Source organism: Phodopus roborovskii, unplaced genomic scaffold (assembly GCF_943737965.1).
Source record: "Phodopus roborovskii unplaced genomic scaffold, PHOROB, whole genome shotgun sequence".
NCBI lineage: Eukaryota > Metazoa > Chordata > Mammalia > Rodentia > Cricetidae > Phodopus > Phodopus roborovskii.
The window spans coordinates 1,250,488-1,270,979 of record NW_026126598.1 but is presented as its reverse complement, the minus strand read 5'-3'; the positions used below and the strand labels follow the sequence as shown (position 1 = coordinate 1,270,979).

Below are 20,492 nucleotides of genomic sequence, written 5' to 3'. Positions count from 1 at the left end.
ATACACAGTTCCATGGAGCTTTTGTGGGACAAGGCAGGGGCTTGACTTGAATAGGGATGGCGGCAGTGGAGGGGCTTCTGTTTTTTGCACCCCCTTGCCTTGGGGGGTGTCAGCCAAGACGACTTTTAGGGGGAAGAAGGCCCATAAATCAAATAAGCAATCCCGTAAATAAATAAGTAATGAAGTTAGTGGGGTGCCTAATTACATCAGTCGTAATTACGGATGGATGCCTGCCCGATAATTGTACTTGTTTTTAATCTTCGGCTCCGACATGTGTCTCCTCTATCTAACAGTGGTTGTTGGCCCCAGCTGGTGGCAAATCAGAGGTGCTGTTCTGGGGCCTTTACGGGCCTGGTGGGTGGGTGGGTAGGTGGGGTCCCACAGGGTTGTGTGCCAGGTCAGCCTTGGCTTTATCCCCGCAGTAGGGTTTGTAAGCTGACTCCAGGTCTGAAGTCCCTGTGAGTGGTGACAATGACAGGGATGATAATAGCAGCAGGGTTTATAATAGCACCCACAGTGCACTTGATGGTAGTTTATTTAACCTCCAAACCCTCTTGAGTACTATCATCATCCCCTCTTTATGCATGAGCAGACCCAAGCACATAGAGGGTTAGTACTTCGCTTGAAGTCACACAGCTCTCAGACCTGGGTCCTTCCTGCCTCAGCCTTCAGGCTGTCGTGTGTGGGGTACTTACCCTGCTCCGGGTGCCATGTTGAGCAGGAGTGGGAGCAATCTTGTCATCCGCATGGTGGCCTTGAATCTACAATGAAGTTATTCTGAGCTGTAGATGACCTTGCATCTCACTAAGGACAAAGCCTAGCCCTGTGTCTCTTCCTCTGATAGTCATCATTGGGCCCGTTCTGCAGAGATGGAGGCTGGGGGAGGAGGGCCAGCACGGATTCCCCCAGCTGGCAGGTGGTAGGGCCAGGGCACTAGGATTCTAATCACCTTCCACTTCCTGGTGTAGGAGCAGAACTGGTATGTGTGTGAGGGGGCCGTGTTCAGGGTGGCTGGGAGGCCACTCAGCCATGTAGGTTTGAGCTGCCCTCCACATGTGGAGCTGAAATCTGATTTTTTTTTTTTTTTTTTTTTTTGTCACTTGGTTTTCCCTTCCTTTGGGAACTCATTTGCATTTGAGCATGTGGAATGTTCTGGACACTTGTAGGATCAGAGTGTTAGATGAGTGGGCACTATATCCGGTTCCCACGTAAGTGCCGCTGAGGCTGATGAGGGTCAGAAGGTGAGGCTCATCCATGGGAAGAGAGACCTGAACCCAAGCAGTTGGGACAGTTAGTTAGGGGTTCTGAGGTCAGGTGCAGGCTCACCGAGGTCACGTTGGACTCCAGAGGGAACTAACTGATGGGTGCTCAGAGTGGAAAGCCTGGAAGAGGGCATGTTCAGGCACAACTGGGTCCTGGAGTACAGACGCCGCCTTGGGGGAGCTGCCCTTGGCCCAGCTCTGTTTACTTCTGTGCTGCTTGTTCCTGTCACTAGCCTACCCCTGCCACCCCAGGGGAAGGAGAGGCACCCAGAACCTGGGAGGCTGCCTCCTCTTGCCTGTTTTCTCCCCAGTGAGTTCTCTAACACCTTTTTTCCCCTGCAGGGAGAGGTGACTAGAAAGTGGTGGTGGTGTGATCAGGAGTGTCCCAGACTCAGAAAGAGAAGGACAGGGGTTAGGGCTGAGCACCGTGTCAGACACTGAGCAAAGAAAACTAGACAGACAGTGGAGTTGAGAAAGTCAGAGCCATCCTGTTGGAGTAACTAGATGTCATTTTTTTTTTTTTTTAATGGCCTGTGACTTTTAGAGTGTGTCTCAACTACCCCCCCCCCCAAAATCTGGACAAATGTTTCATGGAATGTTCCAAAAAGTTCCATGTCTGTGGAAGTTGTGTCTGACACTTCTGCAGATGTTGTTTTGAGAAAGACGGAGGTCAGGGTTGTGACACTTCTTCCCGGAATGGTCCTTCAGGTGCAGTGGGGCCTGGAAAGTACCAAGTGACTAGACTTGATGTTTTCCTCCAGGCAGGTCCTTCTTTTGCCCACTGCCTCAGTCTCTCCATCTGTGACATGAGAATGGCTATGCCTTTAGGGATATCTTGAGGTATCATGGAGCTTGTATAGACTGCAATCCAGCGCCTTGCCTGGTCAAGTCCTTGTGGGAATTTTGGGTACCTCATCTCTCTGTCATGACTGCCTGGGTGTGGTGTGGCTTCTCAGAGTCCCAGACACTGGCTCTCCATGGCTCTGGCTGTGGCTGCCACTGAGGGAGACCTAGGTGCCTGGTAGCTTTGTTAGAGGGGGTGGCTTCTTTGGGCATAGGGTAGTGAGTGCATCACAGCCTTGGTCCTGCAGTGCTATGGGCCAATGGTTACTCTAATGCAGTGTGAGAAGTCTCCTGTGACTGGAGAAGGGGACAGGGACAAGGGTATTTTAGGCCAGTGTTGTCTGCCTCGTGCCTCTCAGGAAGGGGTTTGGATTCCATGGTCTGTGCCTCACTGGACCTGGCAGGCACTGTCCACTTATGTGGTCCTGAGCTTACATTGGGCTCTGTGGTAGCTCTCCTGATGGTTCCCTTGCACCCAGCCTTGGGGTTGGGGTAGGATGGGGAGAAGAAGGCTGTAGCACAGCCCACTGACAGCCTGAATTGTGGTGTTCAGTTGAGTCATGAGATGTGATCTTTTCCTAGGGGGTCTTGGTGGGCCACCCTGGATCTGGATCGAGATGGATGTGGGCCCAGTGGTGAATGCTCTGAGACTGCCAGGAGTTTCTGTGGGCTGAAGGCATTAGGTGGCTGATGCTGCCACAGCTGAGGGACACAGGACACCAGGGGCTGAGGGCACGAGGGCCGTGCACACCCTGGCTTTGGACTTCTGGCCTTTGGAAAGAGGGGAACAGACTGCCCCTTTAGTGCCCACCCCACACCCCCCCCCCCAGTAGCTGGTCTCCTGTCACTGCCGCTCTGCGGGTGGGGTACATAGGGGTTTTATGTTTGATGACCGCTGCCACGTGCATGGTGTTCCTTGCACACAGTAGGGGCTCAGTGCATGTTTCTAGAATATCCAACAGCTGCAGGCCTGGGGCCTAGGAGTCTCTTCAGATGTGAGGGTACCTTGCGGAGGCTCAGCCCTCTGTCCTGCTTTGGTGTGTGGTACTCCACACCGTCTCTCACTTAGTTTTCATTCAGGTAGCTTCACGAGATGAACCTTGGTTGCTGTTTTAAGATCAGGTTTTACTATGCATCTGAATCTGGCCTGCAACTTACTCTGTAGTTCAGATGGCCTGAACTCAAAGCAGTCCTCCTGTCTCAGTCTCCCAGTGCTGAGATTGTGGTTGCCAACATGTCTGGTGAGATTAACCTTTCATTTTTTTTTTTTTCTTTGAGATATAGTCTGATTCTGTACCCCAGGCTGCTGTTAAACTCAACTCACTGTATCCCAGGCTGGTCTCAAAGTTGTGGGATCCTCCTGCCTCAGCCTCATCTGCTTTAGCTAGGATTACAGCAGGTACCACCACATCTAGTGAGATGACATTGTATTTGTTTTTGTTTTTTTTTTTTTTTTTTTTTTGCGAAGACAGGGTTTCTCTCTGTGTAGCCCTGGCTGTCCTGGAACTCACTCTGTACACCAGGCTGGCCTCGAACTCAGGCCTCTGCTTCCTGAATGCTGGGATTAAAAGTATGTGCCACCCCTGTCCTGCTTGAGATCAATCATTTTCAGTGGATGATCAGTGTGTCAGTTTGAAGCACCCAGAATTGTGCCTTGGGCACCTCTGTCTAGTTACAAACTATGCTTTCACCCCGGAGGGAGAGACTCTGTGCCTTGTAGGGTGCCATCACCTTCAGTCCCCCGCTATGTGGCTGGCTAGTCTGTCTGGATGGACTCTCAGATGGGACCTTGTGTGCTCTAATTCCCGCCCTTCGGTCCTTTCCACTGTGTGGACATATAGCCATAGAATGTCTTTCAGATGGGGAAACCGAGGCTAGCATGGCCACTGTGCCCTGGGGACCAGGCTTGGGGAGAGGAGGCAGAGGAGGTGGCAGCGGCAATTTCTATCTTTCCTGCTCATAGCCCCTGCCTCACTTCCTGCCTGGCCAGCAAGCTGCTTGCTTGTGGGAGTAAGCTGTATGTTGAGCTGGCCATGGTGACTTGAGGTTCCAGATCTCCCCACTGTTGCTCTTGGCTGGCCCTATCACAAGCCACAGGCAGTTGCCCTATAGGGCAACTGAGCACACAAGTCCCGTCTCCTCTTTGGTTCTTGTTGGCTGGAATGGACCACCTTCACCAGCTTTTCCCTCATGCGGAGCTGCACTGAGCAGCCAGGTCCTGGGAATGGCGTGTTGTAGCTGTTGGTTGGTGGTGCTGCGGGCCCAGGATGATGGTGCCTTTGCCTAGCAGACTGCATGCTGTGACCCTGAGCTTGGTTTTGGCAAATAACACTGTCTGGAAGGCTCTGCATATAGTTGATTTTTTTTTTTTTTTTTTTTTTTTGATGAATAGTTGTCATTAAGTCACCTAACAAACACAGAACTGCATGATATCTTTCAAGAAGACGGAGCAGCAGGCATGACCAAGGAAGGGACATGGCCAGGCTATGAGCCTGCCCTCACTGTGATCAAGCTTGGTGGGATTTGAAAGTGTACTTGTGGGCTTCAGGGCAGCCTTTGTGGAAGGCAGGGTTCTCTTGCAGCCTGTACTGGAGGGGTACCTGTGGCCCAGCTGCTTGTCTACACAGCTTCCTGGTGGCATTTAGATGCCATGGTTGTGGCCTGGTTCAGTCTCCTGGTGTCACAGTGAGGGCCAGGGACAGGAAGACAGTGGCTTGTATCCTAGCTTTAAAAGATGGCTTTTAGTTGTCCCATTGTTTAATGCCTCAGTTTCCCCTACCTGTACAAGATTGTGGAGGAGGGGAGGGTGTCTACAGAAGCCTGGGAATGTCCCTCTTGGGACTGGCATCACAGGCCTGGCAGGAGAGACGGCAGGATCTTTTGATCTGCAAGGGCCTGGATGTCTCCTTGCTGGTCTCCCTGTGACTGTGGGTCCCTTCATAACCTCAGTAGTCACAGGCTTTTGCTCTGTGTTAATCTGCTTTAGTCCTGAAGCTGACTGGAGGCTTCTTGCTGACTGTGGCACTGTCGATATCTTCCAAGACCCTGGTTCAACTCCCCAGGTAGTAGTAGCTGCCTGGGATTGCTTTCTTCGGGCTGCATAGCTTCCCCCTGGACTCACGTGGCTGTGTCCCGGGCTCCCTGCTTGGTGTGCTTGCGGTTAGCGGCTAGACACAGCATCGCCGGTCATCATGAGTGGCTCTAGAGATGGGTGATGGCAGGAGTTGCTGGAGGCCTCGCCCTCTTCCCCTCCCCTCCCCCTCCCCTCCTCTAGACCCCCTCCTCCTCTCAGCCCCTCGCTGACCTCATCTTTTCATCTTTCAGACCTTTCTTGTTCCCATTCTGGCTCCACATTTGGCCTAGCTATAGGCTGTCTGCATGGCCAGGGTGCCCTGCTTGGTGCCTTTGGGGCACACATTGTTGGTCTGACTCCTGGGTGCTGGGACTGGGGGAGGGAAGTAGAAGCCATGAGACCCTGAGGCTTTTCCTAACAGTGGTTCTCAACCCCTGGGGTTGTCAAACAGCCCTTTCACAGGGGTCACCAAAGACCACTGGAAAACACAGGTATTTACATTAAGATTCATAACAGTAGCAAAGTTACAGTTATGGAGTAGCAATGAAAATTAATTTTATGGTTGGGGGTTACCACAACATGAGGAATTGTATGAAAGGGCGAGACATTGAGAAGGCTGAGAACCACTGCTCTGACCCCTCATTGCTGCTGCCCAGAGCTCCACAGCTGCAGAGCCAGCCTGCCCTGAGAAGATGCACAGCCCACACCCAGAGGAGGTCGGGTTGAGGTGAGTCACCCAGCAAGTCACGGCCAGTGCTGACGCCTGCCTGAGCATCCGGCCATCTCCTTTGGCCTCTGTGTGCGTTTGGCTCTTTCTGGGCCTGTCACCATGATGACCGGGGCCCTGAGCCCCAGGCCCTGCTTCCTTTAGTTGAGATCGGAAGGACGGGGAGCGTTTTCCTCTGGCCATCTGGCCCTGCAGGACTGGAGGATGTCAGGGCTGGCTGGGAGGAAATGGTTAAAGGAGGGGACGTGGCTGGCGCTGGTCCCCCTGCCAGCAGCAAGGAGGGAGAGGGCTTCTAGAAAGCTATAAAAAGGCCTCGCAGTGTTGAGCCCCAGTGGCTGGAAGCCCGCCAGGGTTACCATGGCGATGAGGAATTAGTCCCGACTGCCAAGGCTGCTAGCAGCTCGGTACTTTTGGCTCTGGAACAAGAGTGGACTTATGTAATTCCGTGTTTATAGGCCTGGGTGGCGGACGCAGAGCCGGGTCTGTGTCTCGGTGGCGGCCCACAGTGGGTCACACCACTCTACAGGGTATCCTGACACGCCTCCAGTGCCCTGATTTTGGTTGGGGGGGCATTAGGACAGAAACCTAGGGGCCTGGCAGGCTGCTGGTCCCTATTGGGGCCTCCCCAGCCGGAGTGGGAGCCCAAGTCTCGCGGGAAGGGGTGCGGCCACTGTGTGTGGCCACCCCTTGCCCGCTTGGTCTGGAGGGAGGATGGCCCTGTTGCTGGCCAAGAGCTGGCCCCTAGACGCCTGTGGGCCAGGCCTCGGTTACGGGACATGCTGACCTGGGCTGGCACGCTGCCGGCCGTCCCTTGCTGCATGGGAGAGTTCCTGCAAGTTGTGTGGAGCCCACTCAGGCTGTTGCTGGCCATGCACTGGTAAGAGAAGTTGTCTCTCAGGGGGAGGGGAGGGTTGCCTGCATCCCCAGACTTGGGGATGGTACCACAGACTAGGGGGCTGTGATTTGCTGTATGTTGGAGTTGCCTGCAAGGTGTCTCAGCTGTGCTTGGGATATGGTGGCCCTGGTTTATGGGTCCCTGTCAGCCAGCTGGGTGCATGGGAAGGCCCCTGGCAGGGTAGACGTGTGTCTTGGGGCCCTGTACATGGGACAGTAGGTTATCTTGTTGGGGAAAAGTTCTGGGATGTCCGGAAGAGGCACTGGGTACTGGTTGGTGGCCCTGGGCCCAGGGGATGTGTGGTATAGGCACTGTGCTCCTTTTTCGGAGCCTGCCTTGAGCATACCCACCCAGTGTGTGGTGGGATAGTTGGACAGTGCAGGTTGGGATGTGGGACAGGAACATTTTTGATGATTGTGGACTGCATGGGGCCAGGGTCTGGGGCCCTGGGGTCTTGGGCTAGGAGGAGCCAGGTGCAGGCAGCATGGGCTCAGCCTGCCTTCCCACTGAAGTAGAGCTTGGCTCAGCGCCCTGTCTGGTTTGAAATGAGGGCCACCGGCCCAGGCTTGCCCAGGGCTTTGGCAGCAAGAGAGGGGTAAACATTGGAAAGTTGGAAAGGCTTCCTGAGCTCACAGCAGCCTGCGGCAGCAAAGCCCAAGGCGGGGGAAGGACTTCTCCAGGCTTGGTACTAGGGTTGGTGGGGGCAGCTTCTGGGGACCCCCGAGCTCAGGCTGGTGCGGGGGCTTCAGAAGGTATGGCTCATTTGCCGCAGTCTCTGGTTGTCATTCAATACCTTTTCCTATTGTGTGGTCATCAGTGTGCCATTTTACTGTTTCCTTGAGTGCAGAATAAAGTGATGGGGCCTATGGGTGTGGGGGTAATGGGAGGAGGAATAGTACATTTAGGGTAGGCTCTGAGGAGGACTCAAGTTAGATGACTCCGACAAGCCACTTCCTGTTTTGGAGTCTTAGTTTTCCCATCTGGCAAGTGGGTCCTTATCAAGTCATATGGTTTAAAGGACCCGAGGAATGGGTCTTTGATTCAGGCTGGGTTTGCAGTCAGTGCTAGGGCTTGTGGTTCATGGTAAGGATGCAGTGGCCTCATCTGGACCAAAGGTGGTGCATGCCATCTTGAAGTAGCAGTATTAAGTAACAGACAGGATCAGACTGAGATTTAAGATACAGCTTGAGCCTTGGAGGACGTGTGGTCTTGGCCAAGCCCTGGAACTCCCCAGCCTTCAGGTGTGCCTTGTGGGAGAAATGGAAGCCCACTGGGGCAGCAGTCCTGGGTAGTGTCGAGGGGGAAGACCCTTATGCATTCTCCCCATGCTCCCCTTGCTCTGCAGAGACTTGGACCCTGGGACATGGCAGGCCTCCATCTCACCTCCCCTGCAAGCCTGTTATCCTATTTCCCCTTAAGCCTGGGTCCTTGACCCTGCCCAGTGTGGCCTGGGGGTTGGGCCAGGGTGGGAGGGCCAGTGCTCCTGCTGGGGGCAGCAATGGTTCTGTGTTTGTAAATGACACCGGATGCTGCTGATGCTGGCTGCGTAACTCCCTTGTCTGGCCAGCAGCAGTCAGCTGGGAGTTCCTCTCTTGTCTAGGCCATCATGCCAGCTGCCCACTGCCATTGTCCTGGGCCTCCCCAGGTCCTCAGGAAGGGCATTATTGCTTTGTGTCTGCTTGGAGGGTGCTAGCTGAGTGAGGCCGCCTCTGTTCTGTCCTGTGGGGAGTAGTGATGATGTCCCTGCTCCTGAGAAGCCTGCATGGAAGCCTAGAGCAAGGTTGGCTATGGGATGGAGGGGCTGTGTCAGCCGGTGGCTACTGAGCCTGCAGCGTAAGAAGAGTACACATACGTGCACATACACACTCAAATGCATGCATGCTTATGTGCATACATCCTCATGTTCACAGCAAGTATTTAAAGGTGTGATTGAGGCTGGTTGGCTCAGTGTCCTTTCCCTGGTTCTGACCTTGATAAATTGAACTCTGGTGATTCAAGCACATGCCATTGGGGCATCTCTGGGATGGGCACACGAGATCATGGCTTGCAGTGGCTTTTCTAAGAGCAACTTGTAAGTCTCCATGTACCTTGAAATACATGTGAAGGAAGGACCATGGCTCTCAGGACCAATTTGTCATGCATTTGTTCCGTGATCTGCTTTGTGGGCTGGGTGATTTGCCTCAGCCCTAAGAGCTCTGGTTTCCTTATCTGAAGGTTGGGGTGAGAGGTCAGCACTTTGACAGGCTTATGTGACCTTTAGGTCGTGGTCACCTGAACTGAGTGCTCGTCAGAAAGATTTTTATTAAGCTGGGTGGTAGTGGCGCACACCTTTGATCTCAGCACTCAGGAGACAGAGACAGGCGATCTCTGTGAGTTCAAGGCCAGCCTGGTTTACAGAGCAAGTTCCAGGACAGCCAGGCATACATAGAGTAACCCTGTCTCCCAAAAAACAACAGAAAAGTTTTTATTACATCATTTTTGGGCAAGTTGGCTCTCTACTTCCACAATGGCTGTCCTGGGGATGGAGCTTGGGTGGATAGATCTGCCTGCATATGCCCCTACTTTGTCAGCCATCTAGCTGGCCACAAGGCAGTGCCTACTTGTCATCAGATAGCATGGAGGGCTACTATGGGCCACTTGTTCATTAGTGTGATGGCCTTGCTCTGAGGTTAGCATGGTCATGTGGTTTGCCTTCCATCATCATTGCTTTGATTTCCTGGTTTGTCCATTCGGTAGTGGTGTGATCATTCTTATTCTCTATAGTTGGCCTGATCGCCATGGTTTGTTTGTTCTGCCATTGGCATAATCTACATGGTTCGTCTGCTTTATTGTCGGTGTGATCACCATAATTTGCCTGCTCTGTTGTTGTGGTCTGTGGTTTGCCTGCTCTATCATTGGTGTGGTCTCCATAGTTCATCTGCTCTATCACTGGCGTGGTCTCCCGTGGTTTGCCAGCTCTGCCATTGGCGTGGTCTTTCTGGTTTGCCTGTTTTGTCAATGGCATGGTCTCTGTGGTCCCCCTACTCTGTCCTTGGCATGCTCTCTGTGGCTTGCCATCTCTGTTGGCTTGGTCTCCATGGTTCTGCTCTGTCAATGGCATGGTCTCCATGGTTCTGCTCTGTCCTTGGCGTGGTCTCCGTGGTTCTCCTGCTTTGTCGGCACAGTTTCCATGGTTACATCTGCTCTGTTGTTGGCATGGTCTCCATGGTTTGTCTGCTCTGTTGGCATGGTTGACCTTAGATGTGAACTAAGGAACTGTTGGTACAAGGAAAAAATCTCCTTCATAACTTGAGCTGTAGATGGAGCTTCTGTCCCACCTGGTCCCAGTCCCACAGCTGTTTAGTTCCAAATAAACACACAGAGATGAAACTGTTTGGCTGATGGCTCAGGCTTCTTATTGGTTAGCTCTCTCTTAATTTCCACGTGGTCTTGGCTTACTGGAGAATGCCCAGCATCCTATCTTCCCAGTGGCTACATGGCGTCTGCCTGGCGATACACTGACTTCCTCTTCCCAGCATTCTCCTTCTGATAGCCCCGCCTATACTTCCTGACCACCCTCTGGCCAATCAGTGTTTTATTAAACCAAAAAGAGAAACATATATTCACAACATACGGAAGGACATTCCCCCATCATTGAGCAGAGCCCCGTACATGGCCACCCCCTAAAGTGGGCATACTGTTGAGCTTGATTCCCCCACACCCCAGTGGTTCTGTCTTAGGTAGGGTTTGCATGAGCAAACCAGGACTTGGGGAGGAAAGTGGTATTTGGCTCACATATCCCCAAATCATAATCTACCAAGGGAGGTTGAGACAGGAACCTGGAGCAGGAACTGAAGCAGAGGTTGTGAAGGAACAGTGCTTACTGGCTTGCTCTAGGTGGCTCACTCAGTCTGCTTTCTGTATACAACTCAGTACAACCTGCCCAGGGTTGGCACCACCCGCAGTGGGCTGGACCTTCGTACATCAATCATTGATCAAGAAAACACCCCATAGACTTGTCTACAGGCCAGTTTGATGGGGACATTCTCTCATTTGAGGTTCCCTCTGCCTAGGTGACCCTAGCTTGTGTTAAGTTGAGAATTGAATAGGTTCCTCATCACCCTGCAGGGCTGGGCTGGGGATCTGCGGCCAAGCTCTGGGGGAGTTTCTACCATTGTCCACATTACTTCTGTAAATGTAGCCAAATGCCCAGTGAGAAGTGGGTTAGGGAAGGGAATATTTGTCCTGGCTCACAGTTGAATGGGTACAGCCCATCATGGTGGAGAAGCTGAGGAAGCTGGTCACGTGACATCTACAGGCAGAAAGCAGACAGTGGACCGGAAATAGCGCCTAACTGGAAAACCTCAGGGCCCACCCCCAGTGACCTACTTCTTCCAGCCAGGTTCTATGCCCTAAAAGCACCAGTCAGTGTTCGACACAGGGGACCCTTCACACTCAAACCCTGGTAGACATCCTGTGGGGTGCTGCAGGCTTGTTTCTGGGGCAGAGGTATTAGCTTTCCTTGGGCAGAGGCAAGAGGCAGGGAGGGGGTGGAGATCACTCTTCCTGATCCTGTGGGCTGTCACTGCTTAGAGACCTCAGCCATGGTCCCATGTCGGGACCTTTAAACTTGGAGCACCTGCCTCTCCTGGGATGCTCTGCCCTGCCTGCTCCAGTGGCTCCTTGAGAGACTGTGCTGTCTTCCACGCCTTCTGCACACGACTGATCCTGTGCCTTTGTCCCCAGCTGGGACTTCTTGGCATCCATTCTAACTCCTTGAGGTCCTCTGAGCTATGGCTCCCTCTTCTCTGTTCTGGAAGCTGTCAGTCGACTACCAAGGCATTAACTGGTGGGGGTCAGGTCAGGTGCTGTCCTGGACAGGGCTGGCCTGCTCCAGCTGCAGACTCACTTGGAGGAGGGGTTCAGGCACCTGCCATGGGAACCTTCTGTTGCAAGGGCACTGGTCCTTCCCATGGCCTCATCACCTCCCAAAGTCTCCATCCTCCCGGTGCCAGCCATTACTTGGCTTCTAGATGCTAGTGTAGGGAGCTTGGTGGGAGGGGTGGTCCCAGATGTTCAGGCTGGGCCCTGGCAAATTCCCTCAGCTGTGCCTGCAGTAGCCCAGATAGCCTCTTGGGAATTACCTGACTTGACATCTGGGGAGTACTCTAGGCATGTCCCTAGACTGAGGGGGCTCAGCTTGGTGTGGTGTGTGTGTATTATATGCATGTGTATGGTGTGTAGAGTGTGTGTGTTGTATTTATTGTATATGTGTATGTATGCATATATGTATTGTGTGGTGTATATTTGTGTGTGTGGCACATGTGTAGTTGTGTGTATGTGTGTATGTATGCATGTGTGTGGGGTATGCATTTTGGTATGTATGTGTAGGGTGTGTGTGTGTGTGTGTGTGTGAGAGAGAGAGAGAGAGAGAGAGAGAGAGAGAGAGGTGTGTATATGGATGTATTATGTTTGGATGTAGGATCCTTGTTTTGAGACAGGGTCCTCCATCCTGAGACTCAGTGGCTGGGCCTGCTGGACCCATGGCAGTCTGGGAAGGTGAAGCATACTCTGTTTGCTGGGTGCCTACCTCTTGAGAGAAGTCATGGAGGTATGGGGATGGGATTAAGGAAAGTAGGGCTCTGTGCTTGCGGTATGAGCTTTGCCCTGGAGGGATTGGGGATGTGAGAATTTGCACATCTCGGTTGAGCCCAGAATCACCCTATCATGTAAGGCTCAGGGAGGGTAAGTAATTCCCCAAAGACACACAGCTGGCACACTGCACAGAGGGGATGAATGGTGTCTGTCTGCCTTCAGGGTGATACTTAGTGCTAGAGGATTATCCTGTTTCCTCCCCAGAAGGCTGCGCGCGTTCTTACCCTTGGCTCAGTGTTGGCTCTGAGCAGCTCTGGGAGGCCACTTCCCAGGGTGAGCTCTCCTTGGCACAGACACTGCCCCAGCTACCCGCCCTGTTCTGGAAGACTGGGGGTGGGTCCTCCTGCCACTCTGAGCCAGGCATGCAGAGGATCCGCCCCTGCCTCCAGTTGTGTTTGACAATGAGTCCTTTGTCCCCTGGTCCAACTTCCTCCCAGCTCCCAGCACAGCTCCTCCACCTGTGATGTCATGGCAGGCCCTTTCAGCCGGTCCCAGGCGGATGGGCATTGTGGGGGCTGGCAGGTTAGGAGAAACAGCATGAGTGGGCTACCCTGAACCTTGCAAGGTTTCAAGATCAGGGTTAGTGTGTGTGTGTGTGTGTGTGTGTGTGTGTGTGTGTGTGTGTGTGTGTGTGTGTGTCTGTCTGTCTGTCTGTCTGTGTGTGCCTGTTTGTCTAGGTCTCTGTGTACAGGTCTCAGCCGGGTCCTTGGCTTTGAGTTTTCCACTCCTATCCCCAAGCCACCTCTTAGCCTATGAGTGGATGAGTCATTGAGCTGGCCTCTACCAAGAGCCTTGGGCGTGAGACTCTGGCTTCCTGCCAGCCAGAGGGCCCACTGAGCCATGACCATGCCCCTAGGTGTCCCTGCGTGTGCCTTCATGCTGTGGCCTACCTGGCTGCATGGGGATTCTTCAGTGCCTAGCTGTGGGCTCGAGGGAGCTTGCTTAGGAGAGAACCTTGGAAGAGATTGGTGTAACACAGCAGAGTGAATGGAACCCCAAGGATCTGCTCAAGTCTGGACATCCTAGATCCTGTGACAGCATTTAGAAAACAGGTCTTTGCAGGGTGACTCCAGATAGGACTACCCTGGATGTCCTGGATGGCCCCTGAGCAGTGCCATCATAAAAAGGGGAGATGCTCAGGAAGGAGGAAGGGTGGAGCAACATGGCCACTGTGCTAAGGACAGCTGGACCACCTGTGATTGGAGGAGGTTTCCAACCTGCCCTGGAACCCTGGGAACAGCTCATCAGGCAAACCTCCATAGCTGTGGCAGAATCCATTTCCATGTTTTGAAGGATCTACCTTGTGGATTTTTGTGGTTTTTGCTCTGTGTAGCCCTGGCTGACCTGGAACTTGCTCTGTAGAGCAGGCTGGCCTCGAAGTTACAGAGATCTGCATGTTTTTGCATCCCAAGTGCTGGGATTAAAGCCATGCCCCAGCATACCTGACTCTTATGGTGGTTTCTACAGCATTTTAGGAAAGACTTGGCCTGGAACCCTATTTCTGGAGTAGGCTTACCTGAGCTGACTGCCTGCTGTGTGACTTTGGGTGCATCACTCACCTCTCTGTACCTCTCTCATTTGCACAGTGTTGTCCGAATGGGATCTCTGGTTAGGACACCATTAGCTGTATGGTTGGCCACAGAGATGGCAGGCACTATTCACATTGGTCTGTCACCATGGTGACCACTTAAGTCCTGGGATGGAAGCAGTATTGCCCTGTGGAAAGAGTATCTTCCTCCACTGTGTGACATGGAGTTGTCCCAGGAACACAGATGGAGAATGGAAGCAGAGAGTAGGAAGTCTTGCCTTTCCCTATCAGGGGCTACATGGTCCTGGAACTCACTGTGTGGACCAGACTGGTCTTGAACTCAGAGATCCACCAGCCTCTGCCTTCTAGTGCTGGGATTAAGGGTGTGTCCCACCATGCCCAGCTGACCCCTTTTTATATTCTAGGAAATTGAGCTCTCAGCAAGGTAGAGGAGGGGTTTGATGGGGGAAGGTGTGTGGCCTACTCTCCAGGGTCCTTCTGGCCTGGCTGGCCTGCTTATCGGTTCTGGGCTCCTCAGCCATGGTCAGGCATACCTTCACAGAGGCCACCGTGTTCCCATAGAACCTTCACAGAGGCGTCAGTTACTGCCAGACAGTGGAGTATATTTGCTGCCAAGGACTGACCCAGATCCTCAGGAAGTGTGAGGACCAGGCACTGTCCACAGGGCCGCACCCCTGTTAGAGCCACCAGTAGCAAGGAGAGGAGTCGTGTACGCCCGCTTTGGCGAGGAGAGGCTGACTGTGTTCCTGCCCCAGATGCTTGCTCATTTGACCACTTCCTCCTTGCTCCATTCCGTATGGAGGAGGGACCTGGAGGCTGGCGATCTGAGCCCATGGAGCTTGGCAATTGGTCTCCAGGTATCACTCATCTGGGTTCCCTGCGGCAGTGGCTGGATTCTCCTTTTCTTCCCCTGTTTAGTACAGAAGTTCCGAGGAACTAAATAGAACTCAGGCACAGTTGAATCCAGGTGCTTGGTGTTCATTCTTTGGAACTCTGCACTCATCAGCCATGTGGAGGAGAGTTTGCTGCCCCTGACATGGCTGCAGAGTCATTGCAGGGGCCCAGTGATGTGACAGCCACCTGCGATCCCAGCGTTTGAGAGGCTGGGGGCAGGAGGATCAGAGGTTCTAGGTCATCCTCAGCTACATAGTGAGTTCCAGGCCTGCTTCTTGGTCTGGGGCTAACTGTAGGGTACTGTGGGGAGGCTGCCAGGGGACTAGAAAGACCCAGTTTGATGTTGAACAGCTTGTGTGGTTTTTGGGGAGTAAATGAGGCTCATAGATGGCTTGCTGGGTGAGCTGGCCAGCTACTTACCTTGTCGCCAGGGCTCTGGGCCTAGCATGAGCGTCCTGCCTGTTGCAGGTGGTGCTCCTGTGCAGGCGCTCTCAGAAGTTTGCAGAACTGGCTGTCTACAGGCACAAACGGGTCTGGCTTGGATCTCTGGGCCCCCTTTGTCTGGGGAGTAGTCTGGGTTACTGGTTATTCAGAGGCCATGCTGGCAGATGTCACCAAGTTGAACTAGCTTTCTGGCTTTGCCTGTAATATTTGGGCTAGTGTGTCCTCTTAGCCACTTTCCTAAGTTCCAGACCAGCTCCTGGGTCCGTGTTGTTCATAATCTCTGGGGCTCCTTTTTTGTCTCCTATCTAGGCCCTCTTCCCAGGGTCTTCGCTGGGATCCCCAGTGGACTTAGGTCCTGGGACTGCTTCTGGGGACTATGATTATCTGGGTGCTGCCTATGGCTCCTGGCCAAAGGGCTTCCAGACACTTGATGTTGCCTGACCTTAGATCTCCTGTTGGTCATCTCTGAGTTGCTGGGGCCACCACTGGTGACTGTGACTGTGCTCTTGCGCTGCTGATCCAAGGGGCATCCCCTTGGCTGGGTGTTCAGGTGGCCACAGATCTCTTTCCTGGTTGACTGGCAGGGAGAGTTGGCTAGGTAGTGTTGTGGTAAGCCCCCTGGCTGGCTGGGACAGGGAACTGCACTGTGGGGGTCCCACCACTGGGCACCTAGTGGGCAGCTGGTTTTGGCTGCAGAAATATTGGTTATCATCCACATGTGGCCGCCTGCTATTCCCTTCAGGCCATCAATGATCTCTCCTGGCTCCTTGATTCTCCAAAAGCATCTTGAGGAGAAGGGAAGGACAGACAGGTTATCCAGTGGCTAACCAGCTGTGGCTGAGTGGCCAAATGTAAGGGTAGGTGGACAGGTGGCCACATGGGGCTCTGGCCTTGTCTGGGTTGCAGGGTCTCATATCTTGCATTAAAACCAGAGGTTCTGAAAGGCTCCTCCCAGCCGAGGCCCTTTTGATGTCCCTTAGACACTCTCTGCATGGCGAGCTGAGCTGATGGGCTGCAGCCCAGCAAATGGTGACACACTGCTGGACAGACCCAGCCAGCCTCAGGTTTTGTGGCATTGGGTGGGTTGGAGAGGGGCCCTTGTGTTCATTGTGCTGGGTGTGGGCTTTCTGGGACATACAGGGAGTTCATCAAGGGGCCTCCTGGAGGAGGCATGAGCGTGCGTGTGTGCATGCATGTCTGCCCACATTGTGGTGATTACCTCAGGGTTTTGGATTGCATGGTTGGGAAGTGTACAGCACTTTCTTAGTGAGCGCAGCTGATCTCTGGAGCCCTCACCCTGTGAAGTCCTCCCCATACCCTCAGTTCCCTGATTTCCCCATTCTAGCTGATGTCCTTGTCTCTGGCCACCCTCCTCTGTGTCTCCTTGAGTCTCCTGTGCAGAAGGGAGGAGGAGGACCCAGGCCTGGCTGCTCAGCCTGTAAGGACCTGGGTCTTAAGGCTGCGTCCCTGCTGAGAGCTGGGCCTATGTCCCTAGTGCTTTTTCCTGGTGACCTGCTTCCCTGCCAGGCACTGTGCCAGGACCTAGAATAAGCAGGGTTTCAGAACCACTCAGTTAGTGTCACTGCAAACCCTCACCCCACCCCCGCCACATCTATACCCCAGCCCATTGTCTGATTCCTCTTCTCTGTGGGCAGAGTGGCCATGGAGATGGCCACATGGAGGAGGGGGCTTGATGGAAACCAGAGACTACCCAGGGTGTCTGGAGAACCTGGTGTGAGGTTCTGAGAACTCCCATGTCCAAGGACTACAAGCTGTGGTTTAGCCGCCCTCTCCCGTTTTTAAAATTAAATAGCGGCCGGGGAGATGCTTCAGTCAGTGATTGCTTACCATGTGAGCTCCATCTCTAAGACCTATGGTGAAAAGCCAGGTATAATGGCACGTGCTTATAATCCCAGCACTGGTGAGATAGAGACAGACTGATGAGCCTAGCCTCCTGAGGGAGCTCCAGGTCCCAGGGAGAGATCCCTTCTCAAACCATAAGGTGGTTAGCTCTTGAGGAGTGACACCCAGGTTTAACCTCCGGTCTCTGTGCATGTAAGCTCAAGTGGGTATGCGCGCGCGTGCGCGCACACACACACACACACACAGAGAAAGAGAGAGAGAGAGAGAGAGAGAGAGAGAGAGAGTGTGTGTGTGTAATAAAATTAAGTGCAAGGAAAGCCATGAGGAAGAAGTGTCCCTTGGCAGGAACCGCTGGCTGGCCACAGCCCTGGGAACACTCCTGTGGCTAAGCTGGGACCAGAACACGTGGCCCATGCTTACCAGATTTGTTCAGTGGCCAAGGCCAGGGGGTGTTGTGTGATCCTGGACAGAGGAGAGCCTCTCTCTGTGCCTTGGTTTGTCCATCTTTTTAATGGTTTGGGTGTGCTTGGTGGCAGGCTCACAGCCTTCAGCCACAGTCACACACATGGACAGGGTCCATGATGGGGACTTGTTGCTGCTCTGTAGGAAGTGGAACCCAGGGAGGGCCACATGGAAGCTGGAGGATTTGGAGGCTTCCCCTGGGACAATGCCTTTCTAGGGGTAAAGACTGGCCTGTACCTCTTTATAGATAGTTTACCCGTAAAGTCTCTCAACTGAAGCACAGAAAGGTCTGTACCCAGCCCAAGGCTGCACAGGAGCATGAAGGGTAGAGTTGGTCCCTTGTTTTAGCCCTTTGAGACAGTAATGTATGTGGTTCTACTGAAAGGGGAGGTCTTGTTGGCATCATTTTTGTTTAGTGACCAAGAGATTGTTCCTTGGCTTTCAGTTTCCATGGTTTGATCCCAGTTGGGGCTGGGGTTGGGGAGGAAGAGGTCTGTGTGGCGGGGAGACTCACAAACCCCTGTCGAAGGCATCACTGGAGGTTACGTTCCTCATATGGCAATATGGTGTGTCTGGTGGCCTCTGGCTTCCACAGAAACCCTGGAGCACAGAGGCAGATCTGTCAGGCGGTGTGGGTAGCCATTGTGGTTCTTGTGCACAAGGCTCTTGGTGTCTGTGGAAACTGGGCTATACCATGGGTTCTGAAGGCTGCACAGAGATGCCGGCCCCTATGGTGGGTGTGAGCTCTGGCCTCAGACTGCTGCACACATTTCTAATTCTGGGGAACCCCTGTCACCTCCTGTCCTTCTGCTTTAAGTTTGGTGTCATTGGGTGCTGACTGCCACCAGGAAGCCACAGGCTCATGCTGTACACAGCATGTCCCATGGCTACCACCCCAGCCTTTCTCTGCTGTCCAGCGGTTCCCCCATTCTATCTCCCATGTCTGAGCCAGGTCTTGACTGACTGTGTCCCCAAGTGCCATATATACCTGATTACAGTTTCTGAAGGAGGTTGCTGCCATGGGGGACACACACAGGTGGGCCCTCACGTCCCTGGGGCTGGCCCGCCTGTGCTGGTCCCAGGCCTCTGCTGAGTCCTGCTTATGCCAACCGTCCAGTCTTGTGAGGAGAAAGAAGAACGCAAGGGGTGTGGGCATGCATGTAGGGATGTGGGCATGCATGTAGGGATGTGGGCATGCATGTCACTTAAGGTCAGTGACGCACAGGATGGCTGTGGAGGATGTCCCTGCCTGAGGCTGTGACTGCAGTGGTGGATGGACGTCCCTGGGTTCAGCCAGTCCCTGCTCTGTAGGGTGACGTTGTTTGTTCTACAGAAGCTGCTCTGTAGAGAATGCCTTCCTGAGAGCTTGCTGCCTTCCAGGCTCCTCCCTTGGCTCTGCCTAAACAGGTTCTTCCTGGCAGACTGTGCAGCCAGGACCCTGCTGTCCCCGGGCTACAGCCACTCCACTGTGAGGTGTATGAAGATGTCCCTCCCTTGTTGCAAGCTTGTAAGGCTTCTGTCTGCCTGCTACCCGACGCTGTGCCATCTGCTCGCTTCCCTTTCCAGTTGCTGTCTCCCCATCCCACAGTCTGTCTCTAGCTTGGACGTTTATAGTGGCTTGTCAGCTGTGCCACCCATGGCAAAACACTCTGATGCTGTATTGCCCCTTAACCACCATCAGGGGCTCTCCATTGCTCCTGGAATAGAATCTGTTCGAATCTACCATGGTCTGTGGGAGCTTGAGTGACACCCTCCCCCCATGTAATTCAGTGGCTTTCTCAGACAATCAACATTAGTCTCACCTCTGGGCTCCTACTGTGGTGATGCTCTTCCCCTGGACACCCTCTGCCTCCTTCTCAGGACGTGGGTACCCATCCTTTTCCTTTCTGACCCGTGCTGTGCCCCTTGAGGACATTTGTGTGACCAAGTCCTAGTGTTTGGCTCCTTTTACTCAGTGTGGCATCCTGGGGTTGTATAGTATGGTCTATGTCAGTGTCTCTGGTCTTTTTTTGGGGGGAGCTAAGTTGCACTCACATTGAATGGGCAGGCCATGCTGATGCGCATTTCTACGTTGTGATTGTTGGGAATGGGGCCGTTCTGAACATGCATGTGTCTGTTTGACTCTGTCAGTTCTTCAGGTGCCTAGGAGCGGGGTTGCAGATCCTCAGTAATTCTGTATTGCAGGTTTTAAGGACCTGCCAAATTGTTTTCCTAGTTTGTGTTTGCTTTCCGGTCGGGCTACAAACAAGGCTGAGAGTTGAAGAGGTGAAATGTGGGTCAGATAAACTCATGGGATGGGGTCACTGGACTCTCTCTCTGGCTTTGGGGGACACTGGGAAGGGGTTGGTGGGGTGGCCTTGGACGATGCAGCTCCTATGTCCCTGGTGGATACCTTGTGAATCTTAGGCTGGAAGCCAGTCAAGCCAGGCTGAGGTTTTCCAGAGGTGGCCTAGAGAGGCATCAGATCTCCTTGCAGAGCCTGTGGGCTCTGTCCCTACATTCCCACAGGCTAAGAGAATAGACAGTGTAGGTCATTTCCACCTCCCATCCTTCCTGTGTATCCCCAGATCAGATGGTGGTTTTGAGGTCACCCGTGGTGTGCACGGCATTGGACCATGTGACATAGATCGATCAGCTTCAGGGTAGGGTTGTCCTGGTGGTGCTGCCAACTCTGAAACCAGGCAAGAGATGGGATGGTGGGGTGTAGACTGGTTACCCCTGGCCCTCCCAAGGCAGCATCTTGCCTCGGGCACAGGGCAGCTGTCATGTCCCCCTCTGTTTATGTCATGTGACATGTCTCTTTTTGGTGGTAGGTAGTCTGTGGGAGCCAGAACTCTTCTTTTAAA

The 20,492-nt window shown here is 53.4% G+C and overlaps 1 protein-coding gene across 22 annotated transcripts in view; it reads left to right on the top strand.

Moving 5' to 3' along the window:
• Ncor2 (nuclear receptor corepressor 2) overlaps positions 1-20,492 on the top strand; it is a 160,327-nt gene that overhangs the window by 29,378 nt on the left and 110,457 nt on the right. For 5 of the 22 annotated variants that reach the window (XM_051204942.1, XM_051204939.1, XM_051204941.1 and 2 more), the window contains exon 1: positions 6,466-6,782. The exons of the other annotated variants lie outside the window; for them this stretch is intronic. The gene's annotated coding sequence lies outside the window, so the exon portion shown is untranslated. Of the gene's footprint in view, positions 1-6,465; positions 6,783-20,492 lie in introns of those variants that run through there. 22 annotated transcript variants of the gene reach the window in all.